Consider the following 20829-nt stretch of genomic DNA (forward strand, 5'->3'; position numbering starts at 1 on the left):
GATTCCTAAATGGACATTGAACCCGTGAACACTACTCCACTTTTTAAAAATTATTTCTGCTTTCGCACTGTTTTTAATGCAACTATTTTATATATATATATAGATATGTATTTCACTGGAATTGATTTACATTTATTTTTTCCCTATATTATCATGCATTGCATTGAACTGCTGCTGCTTTTCACGATGCATGCTGGTGATATTAAACCTGATTCTGATAGTTGTGATGAGGTTGGCAGTGTTGGCATGGGTTTGTGACTGTGGCAGAGTGAGCTGTTGATGGTGAAGGGTTGATTATAATGGCAGACCTGCCTATAAAATGCTGTTGTGATTGAGGTAGCAGTAGTGGTAGGTGACTAGGTGGCATACGTAGGGAGTAGGTTCCTATAGTTGCCACCTCAGATGCTAAGTGGCAATTCTGGACTGAACTTGAATCATTGAAGGAGGCTCGACAGCTGTGGCAGAGCTTGAATGCTGACACCACTTACAAAGTGAAAACAAGTGACATAGCAGAGAATAAAGTTTTGCTCCCAGATGAACTCAATGTCTTCTATGCTTGTTTTGACTGTCAAAATATGTAGGAACCTTCACAAACACCCACAGCCCCTGATGATCCTGTGACTTCAGTCTCTGAGGCTGACTTGAGAGAATCCTTCAGGAGGGTGAATCTATGGAAAGCTTTTGGCCCAAGTGGGGTACCTGGCTGAGAACTGAAGACCTGCACTGATCAACTGACTGGAATATTCACTGATATCTTTAGCCTCTTGCTTAGGCAGTCTGAGGAACCCACCTGCTTCAAGCAGGCTTCGATCATACCAGTGCCTGTGAAGAACATGTTAAGCTACCTCAATGCTTATCATCCAGTACTACATGCACTGCGATAGAGTGCTTTGAGTGTTTGGTGATGAAACATATCAACTCCTGCCTGAAAGTGACTTGGATCTGCTCCAATTCCCTATTGGCACAACTGGCCCACTGCAGATGCTATTTTATCAGCTTTTCATTCAACCCTGGAACATCTGGACAGCAAAGATGCATACATCAGGATGCACTCTATTTATCTATGCTACAGTTCAGCATTAGATACCATCATTCCCTCAAAACTAATCATTAAACTTCAAGACCTTGGCCTCAATACCTCCTTGTGCAATTGGATCCTCAATTTCCTCCATTGCAGATCCCAGTCATTTTGGATTGCCAACAACATCTCCTCCACAATTTCTATCAGCACTGGTGCACCACAAAGCTGTGTGCATAGACCCCTAGTCTACTCACTTTATGCTTATGACTGTGAGGCTAAGCATAGCTTCAATGAGATACTTAGGTTTGCTGACAACACCATTGTCATAGGCCAAATCAACAGTGGTGATGAATCAGTGGTTGAGAGGGTCAGCAAATTTAAATTCCTTGCTGTTATCATTTTAGAGGATCTGTCCCAGGCCCAGCATGTAAATGCAATTACAAACAAAGAACAGTGGCATCTCTACATTTAAGCTTTAAGGAAATTTGCAAAGATTCAGCATGACAACCCAAACTTTGACAAACGTCTATAGATATGTGGTGGAACATACATTGATTGGTTGCACCAAAGCGAGGTATGGAAACAAAGGTGTCTTGAAATGGAAAATCCTATGAAAAGTAGAAGATATGGCACAGTCCATCATGGGTAAAGCCCTCCCCACCTTTGAGTATATCTATACGAAATGCTGCTCCAGGAAAGCAGCATCCATCATCAGCGGCCCCCACCCAAGTCATGCCCTCTTCCCACTGCTGCCATCAGGAAGAAAGTACAGGAGCATCAGGATCCAAACTTCCAGGTTCAGGAACAGTTGTTACCCTTCAACCATCAGGCTTTTGAACAAGTGGGGATAAACTAACTCAACATCACTTGGCTCATCACTGAACTGTTCCCACAACCTATTGACTCACTTTCAAGAACTCCATCTCATGTTCTCAATATTTATTGTTTAGTTATTTATTATTATTATTATTATTATTTCCTTTTTCTCCTTTTGTATTTGCACAGTTTGTTGTCATTTGCACACTGGTTGTTTATCTATCCTGTTGGATGCGGTCTTTCATTGATTCTCTTGTGCTTCTTGTGTATGTGATGCACCATCAATAACTCTCGGAGACATGAGTTAAGGTAGACTTTTATTAGCTGGAAGAAAGCACCATCAGCAGCAAGAGACCACCATACAGCATCCTGGAGACTGAGGGAGGAGCAGTGCCTCCACTCGCCTTTATACAGAGGTCTGCAGGAGGAGCCACAGGAGCAGGGGCGGAGGGGGGGCATGTCCAGACAGGTATATGTAGTTCACCACAGTATGTTCACAAGAAAATGAATCTCAGGGTTACAGAGGGCAACATGTACGTACTTTGATAATAAACTGACTTTGAACTAGGGGTAAGTGGTAGTTGTGGTGGGATGAAGTATGAGGGGGGATGTGGTTAGGTATGGTTGTTAGATCCAAGTGGTGGCGGTGGGTGGCATTAGATGGTGCAGCAGGGTTGGTAATGGGGAGGAGGTGGTTATGGTTGGTGGATTAGGTGGTGTTAGCGGGAGAACAGCTGGTTGCTCAGTGATGGTGAGTGATAGGTGGCGGAATTGCTGGCCCTGATCATGCTTACTGCAATGGTGCTGGGTTGCTGTGCAAAAAGATACCATTGTTGGAAGAGAGAGGCAAAAATCAAAAAAGTGGAGGTCTATATTTCCTCAAAAGACCTAAAGAAACTCTTCCCATTCCTCAAATATTCTACAGCCAAGTTTTAGAAAACAGTATATCTTGGCTTCTGCTACAGCTGTCTCTGGGCAAGTGTTTCTGATAGACCAGCTATGTGAAAGTGCCATCAAAGTAATTGAGATTTCCAACAAGAAGAAGGGCCTGTCTGCTAGGGATGGATGGTGGCCATTGTGTGCCTAATCAAGTACCTTTGTCGTTTTTAAATTCCACCTTTCTCAGGTTTACACTTGGTAATTTATAAACTTTCCATTTTAAACTAAAACTTGACCTTTTTAGCTGTTGACAATTTTCACATGAAGCTTTCATTTTTCAGGGAATGGAACACTTTTATTTAGTAAAGCAGCACAGATCATGGAATAATATGATGGAACTGTTAAAAATGTGGAAAGAAGCATGGGGCAGAAGAATAAGATGACACACAGTTTTTGTAGTCATCACAAGACTAATGGAGTTAGGTTAAAATAAAGGCCAGAAGCAACATTCTTAAAGAGGCATCTATGAATTAGAATTGAGGCATTTGTACCTTTTTCATGTATAAAATGTGCATTAAAAAGTAACTTTTAATTGTATTGAAGTGTTTGTTCCCACCTCCATGTAGTTAGACTGGCACTTCATGTTCTAATTCACCTCATACTGAGTGTCATTTCTCTATCACATTTTATACATGAAATAGTATTATCAATATGTGTAATGCTCATTCAACAAAAATTAAACAAGGAACAAATTGTGCAGTAAGTTAGAATTATGCATGACCCTAAATCCCATAATTGTTTTTAGATTAAAGTAATCCTCCTAGTCATTTTAATTAATTGACGTATAATTGCTAGGAGCAATGAACATACATTGAAACTTCAGTGTACTGATCTCATCAGTGCAAGAACATTTGATCTGGTCATTTTGATTAGATGTTCCGGGGCTACCCTCAGCATACCTGTGATTGGCCTGCTTCGTGTCTCAGGTGCTGTTCAATACGTCGTTATGACCAAAGGAAAAATGGCTGGGGTCACTTAGAACTTTAGTGCAAAGGTGTTTATTGGGTGCGTCAAAAAGCAAACTTACAAAAATAATGAAAAGAACACTGCCAATATTTACAAAAAGATTTCTACCAGAAAAACCCAATTGCTCTTTAAACACAGGAACGTGTCCCTTACTGGAAATCCTGTAAATTAGCTCCATACTACCTTGGTCCAGTGTGAACTCCTATCTCTCTTTCCTACTGAAAGTGAAGGGCCCCATTTTATTAGGCACCAGTTCATACCATCTTTAATTACTCACAAAGTTAACTTAAGATTACGCCTGCATTGGAATATGATGAACCCCACAATGTAGTGACAACCATATTACAAAATAAAGAGAAGTACCTACCTTAAACACAGTGTACAAACAACATATACACAGTTAAACGTCCACATTACAAAAGAAATGGAATAAAGCTAACCCAGGTGCATCAGCTTGGTTTAGGACCCATCATACTGGGGAAGACCCTGAAGTGCGTACATTCAGTGAATGACAAGGCAATGCTTTGTCTGTGTGTAAGGAGTGTGTTTACTGAGTGCTCTCTGTCACAGGTGGGTTATCCTCAGGCTACCTCATATTTCCTCACCACCCTCTCTTCCTCTTCGTCAATTCCACCATCCACCTCTGCCCGCACACACTCCACTCATCCCCTCCCCACCTTTTGATGGCTGCCATCAGAGAGAGTGCGGACCTGCTTCCTCAACTGCAGCATCCTGAGCAAAGGTCCACTGTCTGTGAATAACAGGCGGCACTTCACTTCGTCTCAAAGGGAGAAAACACTGTTGTGCCCTCTTAGAGGATAGATTCACTTTAGAATACTTCAGGTGACTGATGATTTGGCAATGGTGCTGCATGCACCAAGCAACAGTGGACGAGCATCTCTGAACTTTGGTGCTTTGGGAATCTCTTTCCCACAAACTTTAAATAACCTAAGGATAATGCTGATGTGATGACTTCTGTCAAAAGGTAGGCTGGAGGAGAGATTTGGAATAAGAAACTTATAATACTTAACCAGTTAAAAGGTCAATTGTGTTCTGAAAGCTTTTAATTGGGGCATATATTTTTTAAATTTTTGCTTGAATGAGTCAGGATTTAATCCTGTTGAAAAGTTGAACTTGTGCAGTCTTTTTGGCAAAGATACTCCCAAAGTTTTGATGGGTAGGAATCACAGGCTTTTGACTGAGGAATGAGGAAGTAATTGCAACATATTTCCAAGTCTGGGTAGGGAAGTTAGAGGTGGTGGGTGACATTCGCACACAACCACTGAATAGGCTACAAGCATTCAATCCAACTATTGCTCTATCTAACTGCTTCCCATAACTCTCAGTTAATGCAAACATCAACCACATCTCATTAATCACCTCATCTAAAAGCAACTGAATATAATATTGGATCATTTAAAAGTTAATTTTACTTTAATGGGACAACTTTAATCTGAAAAGATGAGCAACAAAGCAAACTTTAGGTAATGAAAAGATGGAAGAGTAAAGCCAAAATAAATTTTCATTTGCAACTATACATGGAGTGTCGCAGATGTTCCAGCTGGGAAAGTAAGATGCTGAGCAAGCATTGACTAGGTTACTCAATTTTTCTGCGATCATAAAATATAAATTTAAATGATTTGATTTGATATGAATTTAAATCAAAGTTCTGAATGGGACATTAGTCTGAAATCTAATCACTGAGATTCAGCTTATTCATAATAAAAATAGTACGCATTGCAGAGAGAGCTTTTAAAGTGCTATCTTAGATTTGTACTTTCAGTGATGTGATGCTGACATAATTCTGGCCTCATAATTGCAAAACTTCTATTGCTGCTTCTAAATGGAAGGCAAAAAATATTTTTATTCTCTGAGCTTACAGCTAAGTGTTTACCGTAGTGAATAAACAGTAAGCCCAAAAATACACAAATGTGGCTTTGAGAAGATCAAATATCAAGAAAAAAATTGATGTAACGGAAAAGTGAATACATAGCATATTAATGTATACAAGAAACTCATTTTAAGATAATAATCTAAGCCGCACTGTGATACACTAAGTGATCTGCAAGTATATTACCTTCTGAACTGTTGATATTGGTACAGAGTCCTAATGTCACATCAAGGTGGCTTGAAAATATATGCTGGCAAGAAACTTGCATAGCTCACACCCTCCATTTCTTGTTCCATTAATTTGTGACTAATGATGAAGCCACGGCACTCACTGCTGACCTCAGAGGAATCTCCCTGCCCCTCTGTTGATCTCAGTGGCAAGAACGTTCCAATGCCATCTACATGGAAGCAGTCTGAAATGTTTACTTGGGAATCAGAGTGTTCGGTTAGATGATGGAGCAGTTGGTGTAAAGGCAGGTGCAACTTGCAGAGAGATTGTGAGGAAGGATACAGCATGAATTCAGTAAATTGGATGGATTGAAAAGCGCTTACCTTAATGTGACAAGTGTTAAGAACAAGAGTGATGAATTTAGAGCATGAATCATAACATGGAATTACAATGTCGTGGCTCCTACCTAGATTTGCCTGAGAGGATTGTTCCGGTCATGGGTGGGGAATTAGCATTGATAATCAGGGATTATATCACAAATGCAGAAAGGGAGGATGGTGTCATGAGATTGTCTACTGAGTCATTTTGGGTGGAAGTCAGAAACAGGAAGGAAGTATTAGGGTGGGTATTAGAGTATTAGTGAGTATTATATTAACTTATCAGGGTATTCTATATTCATTTATCTATTTAGTTTCTTATGTTCAGGGAGTAAAAATATTGCTGTTGCATCTCTGTCGTAATGTACAAGCAATAAATAGGGGAAATGTGGGAGGATATTACTCAAACACTTTGGATTTTGGAAAGGTTATGTAAGATAGGGTTTTTCTCTTTGGAGTGGAGGAGGATGAGAGACAATTTGATAGAGGTTATAAGAGGCATAGATAAAGTGGACAGCCAGTGCCTTTCTCCCCAGGGCGTCAATGGCCATTACCAGAGATCATCTGTTTAAGGTGAGTGGAGGAAAGTTTAGGGGAGATGTCAGAGGTAAGTTTTTATACACAGAGAATAGTTTGTACCTGGAATGCACTGCCTGCATTTGCGATAGAGGCTGATGCAATAAGAGACTCTTAAATAGGTAGATGGGTGCAAGAAAAATGGATAGCTGTGAAGTGTGTAGGAGTGAAGGGTTAACTTGATCATGGAATAGATTTATATGGGTTGGCATAACAACGTGCTGTGCTGTTCCGTTCTATATTAAATGTTTAGCATCAATCATCATGTCATCAAGTTGGCTGAGCAGTCAGTTATTTTAAAGTATTCTCATCTGAACATAGTAAGAAGAAAATATGTAAATTTGAATTGTTTTAAAGAACCATGCAGAGTGCTAAATAAAGATTTGATTATATTCACGTGATTGGCTTAGAATCAAAGTGATTATATGACTTTAAGAAAAGTTACAATTCCCCATATTTTGAATAATTATGATTGATTTACAAGCAGTTAATTTTTAAGGGCCATACGGTTTGCTAAGCAATAATTATAGCAGTAATTATACATCATTAAAATCTTACCTCAACTTCAGGCAATAAAGCATGAGGTTTTCATGGCATTTTATGATTACAATAAATTCACATCAGTGCAAGTAATTTCCCTGGTTGCCTTGGAGAAGGAGATAAACAATGCAGGCAATCCAACAATGACTGACAGCAGTCCCGACTTTCTGGGAGTGGCAGGCTATTTGCAATTGCTGACCTATCCCCACTGGGTGCACCCTTTCTGGAAACACCTTCCAGCAGGAACTTGGTTCAGGAAGCAAGCTAAACAGCAAGGTTCTGGAAATTGCAAAGCCTTTCAGTAGCAAATCCTAATCCCAACCCACGGGAAATTTTTTGACAGTAGTATGTCAAGTCCCCAGACTTGACAACCTACTGCAAAACATGAATAATTGTAAATGTCTCTGAAAGTTACAAATTCTCCAAAACTGCTAAACTGAATCATACTCCTAAAAAAACAAAATGACTGAACAGAAGTGAAACCCTAAAAGAAACTAAAATTAATGAAATGTATTTGTTAACTCAATTATTTCAAAGTTAGTTGTCTAGAAACTACCAACTTCCTTGCAGATTATTCATTGTATTGCAAATAATTGAGTTGTTGAACACACAACACATCCAACCTATAAACTTAGGGAAGTCTGCAGATGCTGGAAATCCAAAGCAACACCCACAAAATGCTGGAGGAACTCAGCAGGTCAGGCAGCACCTTTGCAAATGAATAGATAGCCAACGTTTTGGAAGGTTCACAAAGGTAATTTCACCAGCATAATTGTTGAGAAAATGTATTGTTTGCCATCAGACATAATGTGAGGTGCAATAGTGAAGAATCAGAGCAAGCAAACTTTGGACATCCTCATTTACACTCTATTGAGTGAGAGTCCCCAAAGTTCTTGCAGTTACAATGAGAAATGTCAGAAAGTCCACGGAAACATCGAAGTTGTTGACAGGTAATGATGACAAAACTGATTGTTTCACACTCATTACTTTTGCATTACAAGGAATATTGCATTTAGATTATAAGGGCTAAAAGCAGGAATCAATTTCTTTTTTTGATAACATGAGCATTTTATTCCCACTTGCACTTGTGACTGCAATACGAGTAATGGTGCTTCCACAATCAGTATTTTTCTCCGAATGATAAGAGATTCTTTTAAATTAGACCCCAGGGGAGTTAATATTTTGATATTGCTATACCTAATTCAAACATGGGATTGCATAATTTCTCTGTATAGTGAAATGTTGAGTGACTATAACATTCTTCAAATTCTAATGGTCAGCAATAAAATCTGTATCATATTAGACATTAATCTATGATTATAGCAACATTCATTTCCATCATGAAAAATAGGAATGCAATTTTGCATGACCAGGAAATTTGTAGGCATAAAGAAATTACAGGTCTATATACTGTAAAGCCTAACCTGTGTTTTCCACAAACAATAATGGATTTTTTTTACAGTACCTTGTAAAAGTATTCAGCCCCAACCCTTTGTTCACACATATGAGTATTACAACCAGAGATTTTGATCAGTTTAACTAAGAAATTTAATTTGTGAATTAGATGCTCCTTTTTACACAGCAGAGCCCAAAAAACAGGGATGGTTATAAAGCATAAGAAAGTAAAAATTCAAAAACTGAAATGTCAGCAGTTCAAAAGTATTCATAACTCTTTTGCTCACTGTTCAGTTCAACCACCTCTCACAGATAGTACAGCCAGCAGTCATTTTGGATAAGTCACTATTAGTTTTGCACAATGTGATGGAGCAAGATTTGCCCATTCCTCCTTGCAAAATTGCTCAAGCTGTGCAAGGTTATTTGGGGAACAGCAGTAGGCAGAGATCTAGAAGTCTTGCCAAAGATCTTTTATTTGGGTTAAGGTCAGGACTCTGACTGGGCCATTCAAGAACATCAACTGTCTTCATTTGAAGACACTCGATAGTTTCTCTAGCAGTGTGCTTTGGGTTGTTGTCCTGCTGAAAGATGATTTTCCTCCCCAGTTTAAGTTTTCTACCAGAGGCTTGCAAGTTTTTATTGAGGATCTCTCTGTACTTAGCAGCATTCATCTTTCCATCAATCCCGACCAGACTTCCAGACCCTACTGCTGAAAAGCATCCCCACAGCATGATGCTACCTCTGCCATACTTTACAGTAGGGATGATGTTACCTGGCTGATGCACAGTAATGGATTTATTCTATATGTACCACTAAAAATAAACATATCATTGCCTGAAAAGACTTTACAAGCTATCGCTTAGAAAATACTATAAAGATGTGGAAGAAGGTCTTGTGGAACATTTGACTTCAACACCAAGTGGTACATGTGGCATAAATCTAATACTGTGCATCAGCCAGGTAACACCATCTCCACTGTAAAGTGTGGTGGAGGTAGCATCATGCTATGGGGATGCTTTTCAGCAGCAGGGACTGGAAACCTGGTCAGGATTGATGGGAAGAGGAATGCTGCGAAAAACAGATAAAAACCGGCTAGCCTCTGCCAGAAAGCTTAAGCTGGGCAAAAAGTTAATCTTTCAGCAGAACAACAGCCCAAAGCACACTGCCAAGAACAACCATGGAAGTGGCTTCAGGTGAAGAAGTTTGAGCACAGTCAGAGTCCTGACCTTAACCCAATCGATGTACTCAGACAAAATTTCAAAATTGCTGTCCACTGCTGCTCCCCAGATAATTTGGCATAGATTGAGCAACTTTGGAAGGAGGAATGGACAAATCTTGCTTCATCATGTAGTGCAAAGCTAATAGAGACTTACCTAAAGAGACTACCGGCTGTATTAGCTTCGAGAGGTGGTTAAACTAAATACTAACATTTCAGTTCTTGAATTTTTAGTTTCTCATGCCTTATAATTTTCCCTGGTTTCTGGACTCAACTGGGAAAAATGGAGCGTGTGATTCACAAAATAAATATTCTCAGTTAAATTGATCAACATCTCTAGTTGTGATACTGATGCACCATCAATAACTCTCGGAGACGTGAGTTAAGGTAGGCTTTTATTGGCTGGAAGAAAGCACAAGCAGGAAGCGACCACCACACAACATCCTGGAGACTGAGGAAGGGGCAGTGCCTCCAATCGCCTTTATACAGGGGTCTGTGGGAGGAGCCACAGGAGGAGTCGGGGGGGGGGGCGTGTCCAGACAGGTATATGTAGTTCACCACAGATACCCTACAACTATTCAGCTCCTGAACTGGTGTAGGTAACTTCAGTTACCACACCTCTGAACTGATTCCATTGCCTACAGATTCACTTTGAAGGTTTTAACAACTCACGAGTCTACAATTCATCTTCTCAGTATTACTTATTTTTTAATTTATGCAATTTATCTTCTTTTGCACTTTGTTTCTTTTTCTGTCAATGTTTTTGTATAGTTTTTCATAAACTTGATTTCATTTCCTAATTTTTCTGTAAATACCTGCAGGACAATGAATCTCAAGCTAGAGCATGCTGACATATACATCCTTTGGAAATAAATATACTTTGACTTTGAAATTAAGTGGATCAAGAAAAAAAACTGAGTGAATCTAACGGGGAGCTAGTCAGCTGACTTCTTGTAATATGCTTGCCATTTCTTGGAAATGATAGGGAATTTGTCCAAGACAAGATATTCATTTGGTAATAACACCATAAAATAAAAGAAATTTATGTTACAAAATGAAGTCATAAAACACATCGTGTCCGTAATAACCCATCTAGCCTATTTCCTTTCTGCATTTCTGATCCATAGATTTGCAGTTTATGACATATCAACCGCTCTACATTTTAAACATTTTGAATGTTTTTGCCTTTATTACTCATTAAACAATGAGTTACAGACTCCCACACAACTTCCCTCTAATTCATCAGCCAATTACTTTAATTTTATGTTCTGTTCTTATTGACCTCCATGCTAAGGTTCATCGGTCCTTCCTAGTCATTTAGTGGAGACCTCTTATAAATGTATGCATCATAAATAAATCTCCCTCCGGGCAGCGGTTTCAAAGAAGACAAATCCAGCCAGACTAATCTTTTCTCATCACAATAGCACTCCAGCCCTTACAGCCTCACTATAAATTTTCTTTATGCCTTCATCAGTGTTACTATGACCAGAAAAGATATAGTGTTTTACCTATGGTCTATCTGGAAGATAAGAAACTAGCAACTGGAGCAGGCCGCTTGCCTTCACAAGCCTGCTTAGCATTCAATATGGTGACTGGCTGATCTGCCCCAGATATAATTAACTCTTTTCTCTTATTCATCAACTCCATAGTCTTTCAAAAAGTTATTTTAAAATATCCTCTATGGTCTAGCCTCCACACCATAGGGAATACCAAGGATTCGTCACTGTCTGTAAAATGATATTCTTGCATACCTCTAGTATTTTGTACATTCAAATAAGACATCTCTGCTCTTATGTTTCTTTTTTTCTTGGCCAAAAAAGCAAATTCTTTGTATTCCTTCTTAAACACCTGATGTATCTTCTCAGCTGCCCTCTGGAAATCTTTTCGCTGAAATCATCTCAGCATTTTATTATTTATTCTGGGTTCTGTTCTTTTTTTTGCTCATCCCAGATGCATTAATCCTCATATCTCCAAACTGAATTTAATTTGTCACTTTTCTTCTCATCTGATTAGTCCATTGATATCTTCCAGCCATTGTCTTTTTTGCTTCCCATCAATCATGTGGTCGATGGTGGTATTAATGCAAAATCAGCTGAGGGAGATTTATTATGAATGCTGAAGAAATACTCAATTCCAGCTTCAGTTACTGCAACATTTTGATCCAAAGACATGATATTTTTTTCCATTTAGTGTATCTTGATGTCTTAAATATCTCAAATTCAGGATTAAATATAATTCCAAAGAAATGGAAGTTATGTAGTTATCATAATGGTTGTTTATCCCTGTCATCACTGGGCCTTAACTGATATTATTGATGTTTGAGTTGCTGAATTAGTATTGCATTTTTCAAAATGTCCTTCCTAATTACTTCACACCTATTTAATTCAAGCTGGTTTTTCGAACAGTCTGCAGACTATTCTTTGTAACTATATGGCTTCCACTGTCATTATCAGTATAACAGACACCAGTTCCATAAGAAGTGCCTTCTTTCATTTTCATAGCAGTGCTGTCTTGATTCTTAGCATTCTATTTATCACTAATAGAATAATTAGTAATAAGTCTTAAAACCTATGAGCCTCAAGCCAGTCTCTCCTGCTAATTGACTGTGCCGGCCCTTTTGCACATACATCAGAATTTATTGGCCATGACTAAATTAAATTTCCCAGTTCCATTAAAAATGACTATCCATTTATATTCTACAATGAAGATAAATTCCACAAACAGGAAAGTGAACATATTGGTATTCTACTTTCTCTGAGTGTTTCAGTCTCCTGGTCTTGTGCTTTGAACAAAAATGAGTTATAAATCTTGCCCTGTATCACAGAGTTTGATTCTGATTCTATTAAAAATCAGGTCAGTTAATCAACTGAAGTTCCAGAAAATATTGTCAGAACAGCACTTGTGGAAGAAAATAAGATGGGCATTATAAGAAGCATAATTTCCAAGACCAGAGGACACAGCCTCAGAATAGAGAGGCGTCCATTTAGAATGGAGATGAGGAGAAATTTCTCTAGCCAGAGTGTGGCTAATCTGTGGACTTTGTTGCCTCAAGCGGCTGTGGAGGCCAAGTCATTGGGTATATTTAAAGCAGAGGTTGATAGATACATAAAGAGGTTGACAGAGGCATAAAGGGATACGGAAAGAAAGCAAGAGATTGGGTTGAGAGGGAAAATGGATCAGATATGATGAAATGATGGAGAAACTCGATGGGTCAAAAGGCCTAGTTCTGCTCCCATATCTTATAGTCTAATAAGCATTGGGTCAGAACTTTATAATAGTGGATAGTGAAGGTGGCTTGTCTTCATCAACAACAACAAACTGTATTTACACGGTGCCTTCAGTTCAGAAGGATATCCTAAAATACTTTGAAATGAATTAAGAGGAACCGCATGCTAAGCCAAGAAGGGTAGGGGAGCCATGAGATATTTGTTAGAGAGGTGTTGGAGGAGCAAAGGATGGTTTTGATTGAGCTAAATCTCAGAAATCAGCAAGGGGAGCATGATTAATTGTAGAGTCATTTACCATCCAGCTGACAAGCAGGCAGGCAGCAACAAACAAGACTCGGGACACACCTCAGCCAGTGTTTCAATGTACAAGTCCTGCAATATCACCTTTGTGCAGCCTGTGAACGAGTGAACAGCTCACCCAGCTGCAGGCTCCACCATATAATGAAACTCCGTCCCACTTTCCAGCAGCTTTTCAATCAGGATCAGAAAGTGTTTCATGTGTCTGGGGCTGGCAGGCCAGCCACTCTGCTAACTACGGTGGCCCCTTTGAGATGAAGCTGTGACCGTGCCCATTATAAATGATGTTTTTGGCGATGAATCGACTGCAGTAGAGGAGAGGACAATAGCTATTACACAAATGGAAATTGCTCAAAATTAAGCATGGCTTGAAGCTGTGTAGCTGACCAGGGAAGAAGCAGAGTTAATGAGAAAGTAGATGGCTGGAACTGTAGGATCTCAGATTTCAGATACAGATTTACTTCTCACTTGTGCATCAAAACCTGCAAATGTGGGCATGCATTCCATGCCATCATAGCATGCCCACGGTGTGCGGCAGAACAAGACAGCCCATACCAAGTAATAAAGCAATAACAGTGCAACAAGCCCCACTACCCCCTCCTTCCTACCCATGCATGCATAAACAGAGTTCTCTAAGCCCAGGGCAGGCCGGCTTTTGGCCTCCAGCGGACTCATGGACTCGCAGACGTGGGACTCAACTTTAGGACCTCTGATTGATCTTCAGGCTTAAATCTGGACCCTCAATTGAACATCAGGCTCTGATCCGGACCTCCAATCGACATTTTGGGTTTGATCTTCAGTATCAACCCAGGAGTCACACATGATGATAAATGAGGACCCTGATGAGAGCTGTAATTCCAGGCCAGGATCTCCAGACTTACTAATGACCCTGAACTTCCTCAACAATTCGCCGACCTGACATCTGACCATGTCCATGTCCACGTCCACATTCGCGCCTTTGAATCCAGAGCAGAACCTTAGATTCCAACTTCTCCTCTAAATTCCCTACATCCCTGTGCTTAAACCTTAACAGAATCCTAACTCCCCGACCTGTTCCCAGAACCTAAAAAAAACAAATCATATCTGAGCCATGACCTCAACAGAAACCACAGTTTGGCACTGTCCTATCTTCTCTGCCTAGCTACATTTACAGTGGGCTGGTGCTTGAAAGACCATTGGCTGTAGGAAATTACAGATGGTGATATTTAGTAAAGGATACAGAACTAGAATTCCAAATTATGTGGAAAAATAATTTTTTTAAATTCAGGTACAGCAAAGGATCTTTCCAGTCCTTTGAGCCACGCCACCCACCAATACCTGATTTAATCCGAGCCTAATCACAGGACGATTTACAATGACCAATTAACCTACCAACTGGTACATCTTTGGATTGCCGGATGAAACGGAGCACCCGGAGGATAATTACATGGTCACAGAGAAAACGTACAAACTCCTTACAGGCAGCGGCGGGAATTGAACCCCAGTCACCTGTACTGAAAATCGTTGTGAGGTTCATGTTATGTGTAAATGATCTGGATGATGGAATTGATGGCTTTGTGGCCAAGACTGTGGATAACACAAAGATAGCAGGAGGGCAGATTGTGTTGAGAAAGCGATAGGTCTGCCGAAAGACTTGGACAAATTAGAAGAATGCACAAAGAAGTGACAGATAGAGTACATGTACGGAAGTGAATAGTCATGCACTTTGTCAGAAGGAGTACAGGTGTCAACTATTTTCTAACTGAGCAGCAAATTCAGAAATCAGGGGTACAAAGGGGCTTGGGAGTCTCGTGCAGGACTCCCTAATGTTGATAGTGAGGATGGTATTTGTAGTGCTAGCATTCACTTTGGGAGGAGTGGAATATAAAAGCAAGGCTGCAATGCTGAGGCTTTATAAGGTGTTTGTCAGACTGCATTTAGAGTATTGTGAGCAGTTTTGCGTCCCATAATCATAGTTACTGAGTCTTTCTTCAGGTATTCCTACAAGTGAGAACCAGAAGATGTGACTTCCGATTTCCCAATTTTTAAGTGAAGAAAATTAAGATTTATCGCAGGTGGCCGCTGGACTGGAATAGGAGCAAGATGAACAGCTGAGGTAATGGGGAGAAAAGGTGGAGCAAACACACAGAATATGGTCCTGTACCTGGAAATGATGAAATCAAATGCTGGCAGCTGAGGTTGATGTGCCTGTGGGAAGAGGCGCAATCACAAGACATATTTTGCTTATGATCAAATAGGAATGGCATAAAAGTTCCTGAGAAGTCAAATTATTTGCATTTCTACCCAACTGGGGACACTGAATACTGTTGGGAACTGCACTCAAAGTATTAAAAAATATATATAATTGTGCATCAGAAAGCTTAAAGAATATGTCACATGTAATCCCTGATGTAACAAAGGGAAATTATTTGCTAGTCTTATTAGAAGACTTTACTTAGTTATTCTTCCACTGAGTATTAACTTCGCGATGCTAGAATGCTGCTAAAATAATATGATCAGATTTATCCTATCAGTGGCACATACATAAGTCATTCCATCCTCTGTCGAGATGCTCAGAAAATACATTACATTTCAGTGCATAAGCATAATGGATTTGCATTCACATGGAAACAAATATACTTACAAATCAGAAGGTTATGAATATAAGTAATGAGAATGAAAACTGAGTATAGTCATAGAATAGGAAATACATTGAAAATATGTTGCAATTATAAAGAAAAAATTGAAGCTTCTTTCTGTGAAAACAAGTAACATTATTTTAGAAAGGGAAAAGGAAGCACTGTGGGTTTATGATTGCAAGCTCTACTTGACTGGAGGATGAATCACCGAAGCAAAGTGTGATAATTGATGTACCTATTTACAGACCTCCCTGATCTCCGTGATGACCATAAAGTTGGTGTGGGTGGGTGTCAACAAATGTACTCTATGCGACTATATCACCAAATCAATCCTGCTGTCAAGCCAACCTCTGTAGGGAACACTAATCCATAACAATCACTCCAGTGTGTTATTTTCTCCAAACAGCTTTACTTACCACACAATTATTTCTGTCCATCACTGGGATTGAAATCATACCGTGCAATGCAAATAACAAATGCCTTAATATGCCTTTATGAAATTCTATAGACGACTATTTCAGCAAAGGTCAAACCAGAGTTAAGATATTCACAGACAAAATAAAATGTTACTATACGTTAATATATTTGTAATGATTTCACATAGCACAATTTTAGCCCAAACATTAGTTGATGTATTTTTATTGTATTTATTCAGTTTTGCCAAGCTAATATTAAGATTTATTTTTACCTTTAATCCAACATTTATATTCACATAAACTGACTGCCTGAGGGGATTTAATTGTGTTTAGCATGCTTTGAGAAATAAATATTTTATTCCCATTGAAATACTAAGGATCGTGCCCATTACATTTAGATTTGACATATGATCAAGCAGAAGTGAACCAGGACCAGGGCCTCCATGGAGGACTTGTGGTGGTTGGCTCCCTCCAACGTAAATCTTACTGAGGAGAACAAAATGATTGATGTGGGAAATGGTGTCCTTCATTTGTCATTACAAGTATATTGTTTCCTGAAAGGCAAAACATAGAGAGACAAGGCAGTGACAAACTCATTTGGCATGGCTGACTTCATCAGTCAGGGCTCTGGGACATCATCTTACAACCACACAAAATGTTAGTGAGACCCCACACTTGGACCATTATGTACAGTTCTGCTTGCCCTATCTGCAGGATAGAGGCCACAGAGCTGGAAAGGCGGCACAAAGATTCACAAGTATATTAGCAGGCCAGTTACAGGGACAGACTTTATGAGCTGCAACTTCCTTCCCTGGACTGTTAGAGGCTGAGAGATAACTTTATAGAGGTACATAGAATCATGAGGGTAATAGTTCATGTGAAAAGTCATGGTCTCTTCCCAGGATAGGGGAGGGGAAGGAGGTTTAAAACTAGTGGACACAAATTTAAGGTGATGAAAGATTTAAAGATGATCCGAAGGTCAGCATCTTCACTCAGAAGGTGCTGTGTATGTGGCAGATATGAGTAAAATTACAATATTTAAAAGACATTTGGACAGATTGATGGATAGAAAAGGTTTAGAGAGATATAGACCAAAAACAAGGAAATGGACCAGCTGAGATGGCAATCTTGGACAGCATAGACCATTTGGGCTGAAAGGCCTTTTCCATGCTCTGTGACTATTTTCTAAGCTAAGCTATAGGTTTTTGAGAAGTAAGATAATATAAGTGTATGAAAATAAATAATTTTCCTTTCTCCCTAGTGTTGACTTTAAGAAAATCCAAGTGAATCCAGCTTTATAGTTTGTGGTGTTGCAACAGCTACCTATAGTCTAGAGTTACAAGCCACCTTCCAGACAGAACCTTTCACATTCAGTTTTTGGGCAGTGAATTTGATCATTCACTGACCCAGTATTCCATAAGACCATTAAAAAAAGGAATAGAATTAGGCCATTTGGACAGTGGAGACTGCTTTGCCATTTCATCATGGCAGATCCATTTCCCTCTTAGCCCCAATCTCCTGCCTTCTCCTCATATACCTTCATGCCCTAACTAATCAAGAACCCATCAAACTCTGTCTCAACTATACCCAATGACTTGCCCTCCACAGGTACCTGTGGAAACAAATTCCACAGATTCACTGCTTTCTGGCTGAATAAATTTCCCCTAGGAGAATGTGCCTCTATTCTGTGGCTGCATCCTCTGGTCTTAGACTCTCCCACCATAGGAAACATCCTCTGCACACCCACTCTATCGAGGCCTTTCAGTATTCATAGTTCTCAATGAGATTCCTCCCACTCCATTATTCTTCTGAATCCCAGTGAGCACAGGCCCAAAGCCATCAAACTCTCCTCATATGATAAAGCTTTCAATCCTGAAATCATTTCAGTGAACCTCCTTTGAACCCTCTCCAATGTCAGCACATCCTTTCTTAGACAAGGGGCCCAAAACTGCTCACAATATTCCAAGAGAGGCCTCAACAGTGTCTTATAAAGTCTTGACTTCATATCCTTGCTTTTATTTTCTTTTATATTCATGCAGGAAGATTCAAGATTCCAAATTCAGGTTTATTTACCATGCGTACACAAAGCATTCAGTGAAATGCAAAGGTGTGCTGGGGGCAGACCGTAAGTGTTACCACACATTCTGGCGTCAACATTGCATGCCCACAATGCTTGGTAGACTAACACAGAACATCACAAACAACAAAACGATAACAGCAAAGCAAGCCACATTTCCCCATCTCACCCACACATGTACATTGTCCAAAAAACTTTTTTTTTGTCTTAGCTGGGATATAATAGTTATACAAAGAGTAACTGAAGAAATAAGAAAAGAAAAACTAAATAAAGTTTATTGAGACTTATCTGCATCAGGAGCATAAGAAAGAATTTCACAAAGCTATGTTATCTAAAAGTGGCATTGATGTAAAGTCCATTTAGGCTCCTGGGATAATGTCAGCATATATCTGATCTTCAGGACTTTGTTACCGCAATGCATAATTTTACAGAGGCACTGTAGAAAGCATCCTGATTTGGAGCATCACAAGCTGATATAGCAATTGCTGTATCAATAGAACCTGCACAGAGTGCCAAAATGACACTTAGTCCACTGTAGGATTGTCATTTTTTTTCCCAACCAGTCCACCTTCATGATATGTTGCTTCAGGAAAGAAAATAGTACAGTCAAGGATGCCTGTCATGCTGGCTATTCCCTTTTCTCGCTTCTGTATTCTGGGAGAGCAGACATGAACTTGAAAAGCTAAATGTCTAAAGTAGCTTCTTCCCTATTGCTATCAAGCTTCTGACCCAATCACCTCTTTCATATCGCCTTCCAGCTGGTGCCACCACATTCTCAGCCTCTGAATTCTCCCTACTATTCTATTGTTTTTACTTTAGCTTTGAGATTGCACTTCTAACTTTGCACCATTCGATTACACTTTTATTGCTTTGCGCTTGTCAGTATATTTACTTTCGTGTTTATTATTACCATGTCTGTTGAACTTCACATAACCAAAGAACTGTAGTGCAGTCTGGTGTACATGACAATAAGGTAAACTGAATCAGAATGTGGATTAAAGGACCATAACTTCAGCTGATGATCAAAACAAGTCTCAAATGAAAACAATGGAACTGCACGTATTAAGCTAGATATATCCAGAGATTCATCAGTCACACATGTGTAACTGTGTAAGCTATCATGGGCAGACATTCCACCACCTCCACCCCCCCACCCCAAATAAAGAACCTGGTTAAGGTTTACAGGGAAGGAATACCCACAGACAGACTGATAGAGAATACAGCCGAGAGTGATGTTGTAGTAAAGAAGCTAAAATCAAGAGAATCTATAAACAAAATTGCAGTAGCTCTTTCTTAAGTTCAACCCAAAGTACCCAATACAAATAGTCAGATATTCAATAAAAAGCCATCAATGCAGCAATAAATATTTTGGAACATTTATAATGTGAACCAATCGGTGTAGAACAACTGTAAGATGTGTAAAATGAACATGAATAAAAGGGAAGGTGCTAACATTCAAAGCACATCCCAACGCACCACTCACACAAGTCACATGAACAACATCTGTGGATGTGACCAGATTTAAATTCAGTTCACATTCTCCAGACAAGCATTTTCTGTATTCTTTAATGGCACCAAATAGCCACAGTCCTATTAAGCTTGAATAAAGAAATGGTAATGAACTTCCTTGCCGTTTCCTCCAGATGCCTCAGCGTTAGCAACCCACAGAGCTGACAAAAACTGATCCCATTTGTTCTTGTCACCCTAGACCACCCACAAGGAGAATCTCCACAAGGCTTTGGCTCTTCTGAAACTATATTATAAAGATGCATTCATTTTTTCAAATACATTAAGTTTACAAATACACAGAAACTAGATTATGTTTATATATAAAGTTTCAAGATTCAATAAAATCAAATAGATATTAAATTATTTCTTTTTAGGAATTCCATAGCATACCATCAACAATGGCCAAGTAAAACTGGAATTGATGTTTTCGTGGTGCTTATCATATTATGAGTGTTTACTGCCTTTAGGTTACATAATAGGCATTGAAAGATCACATCTTCTGATGCCCAACTCAAAGTGCAAGCTCACAAACGAAGTTTTTTCTATGTTACTCTCAGTTGCTTAGTTAAAGAAAGATGTTCAACCTGAGAGTTCCATGAAAGCCATTCCTCGACCTGACTCATTACTTCATCAATTCAGCAAGGAAAGGAAGAGCACCAGTGCACACATAAAGAGCTGAAGGGCATCTTCCTGTGTTATACTGTTCTAGAGTTTACATTCAAGCCAAGGACCTGTTAGCCCATATAAACTAACTTCCAACTTACACCACTGTTGCAATGC

General features: G+C 39.3%; 1 protein-coding gene across 7 annotated transcripts in view; it reads right to left on the minus strand.

Moving 5' to 3' along the window:
- Positions 1–20829, minus strand: part of ptprt (protein tyrosine phosphatase receptor type T) — a 1496000-nt gene that overhangs the window by 353495 nt on the left and 1121676 nt on the right. The window lies entirely within an intron of this gene.

This window comes from Hypanus sabinus, chromosome 9 (genome assembly GCF_030144855.1).
Source record: "Hypanus sabinus isolate sHypSab1 chromosome 9, sHypSab1.hap1, whole genome shotgun sequence".
NCBI classification, from domain to species: Eukaryota; Metazoa; Chordata; class Chondrichthyes; order Myliobatiformes; family Dasyatidae; genus Hypanus; species Hypanus sabinus.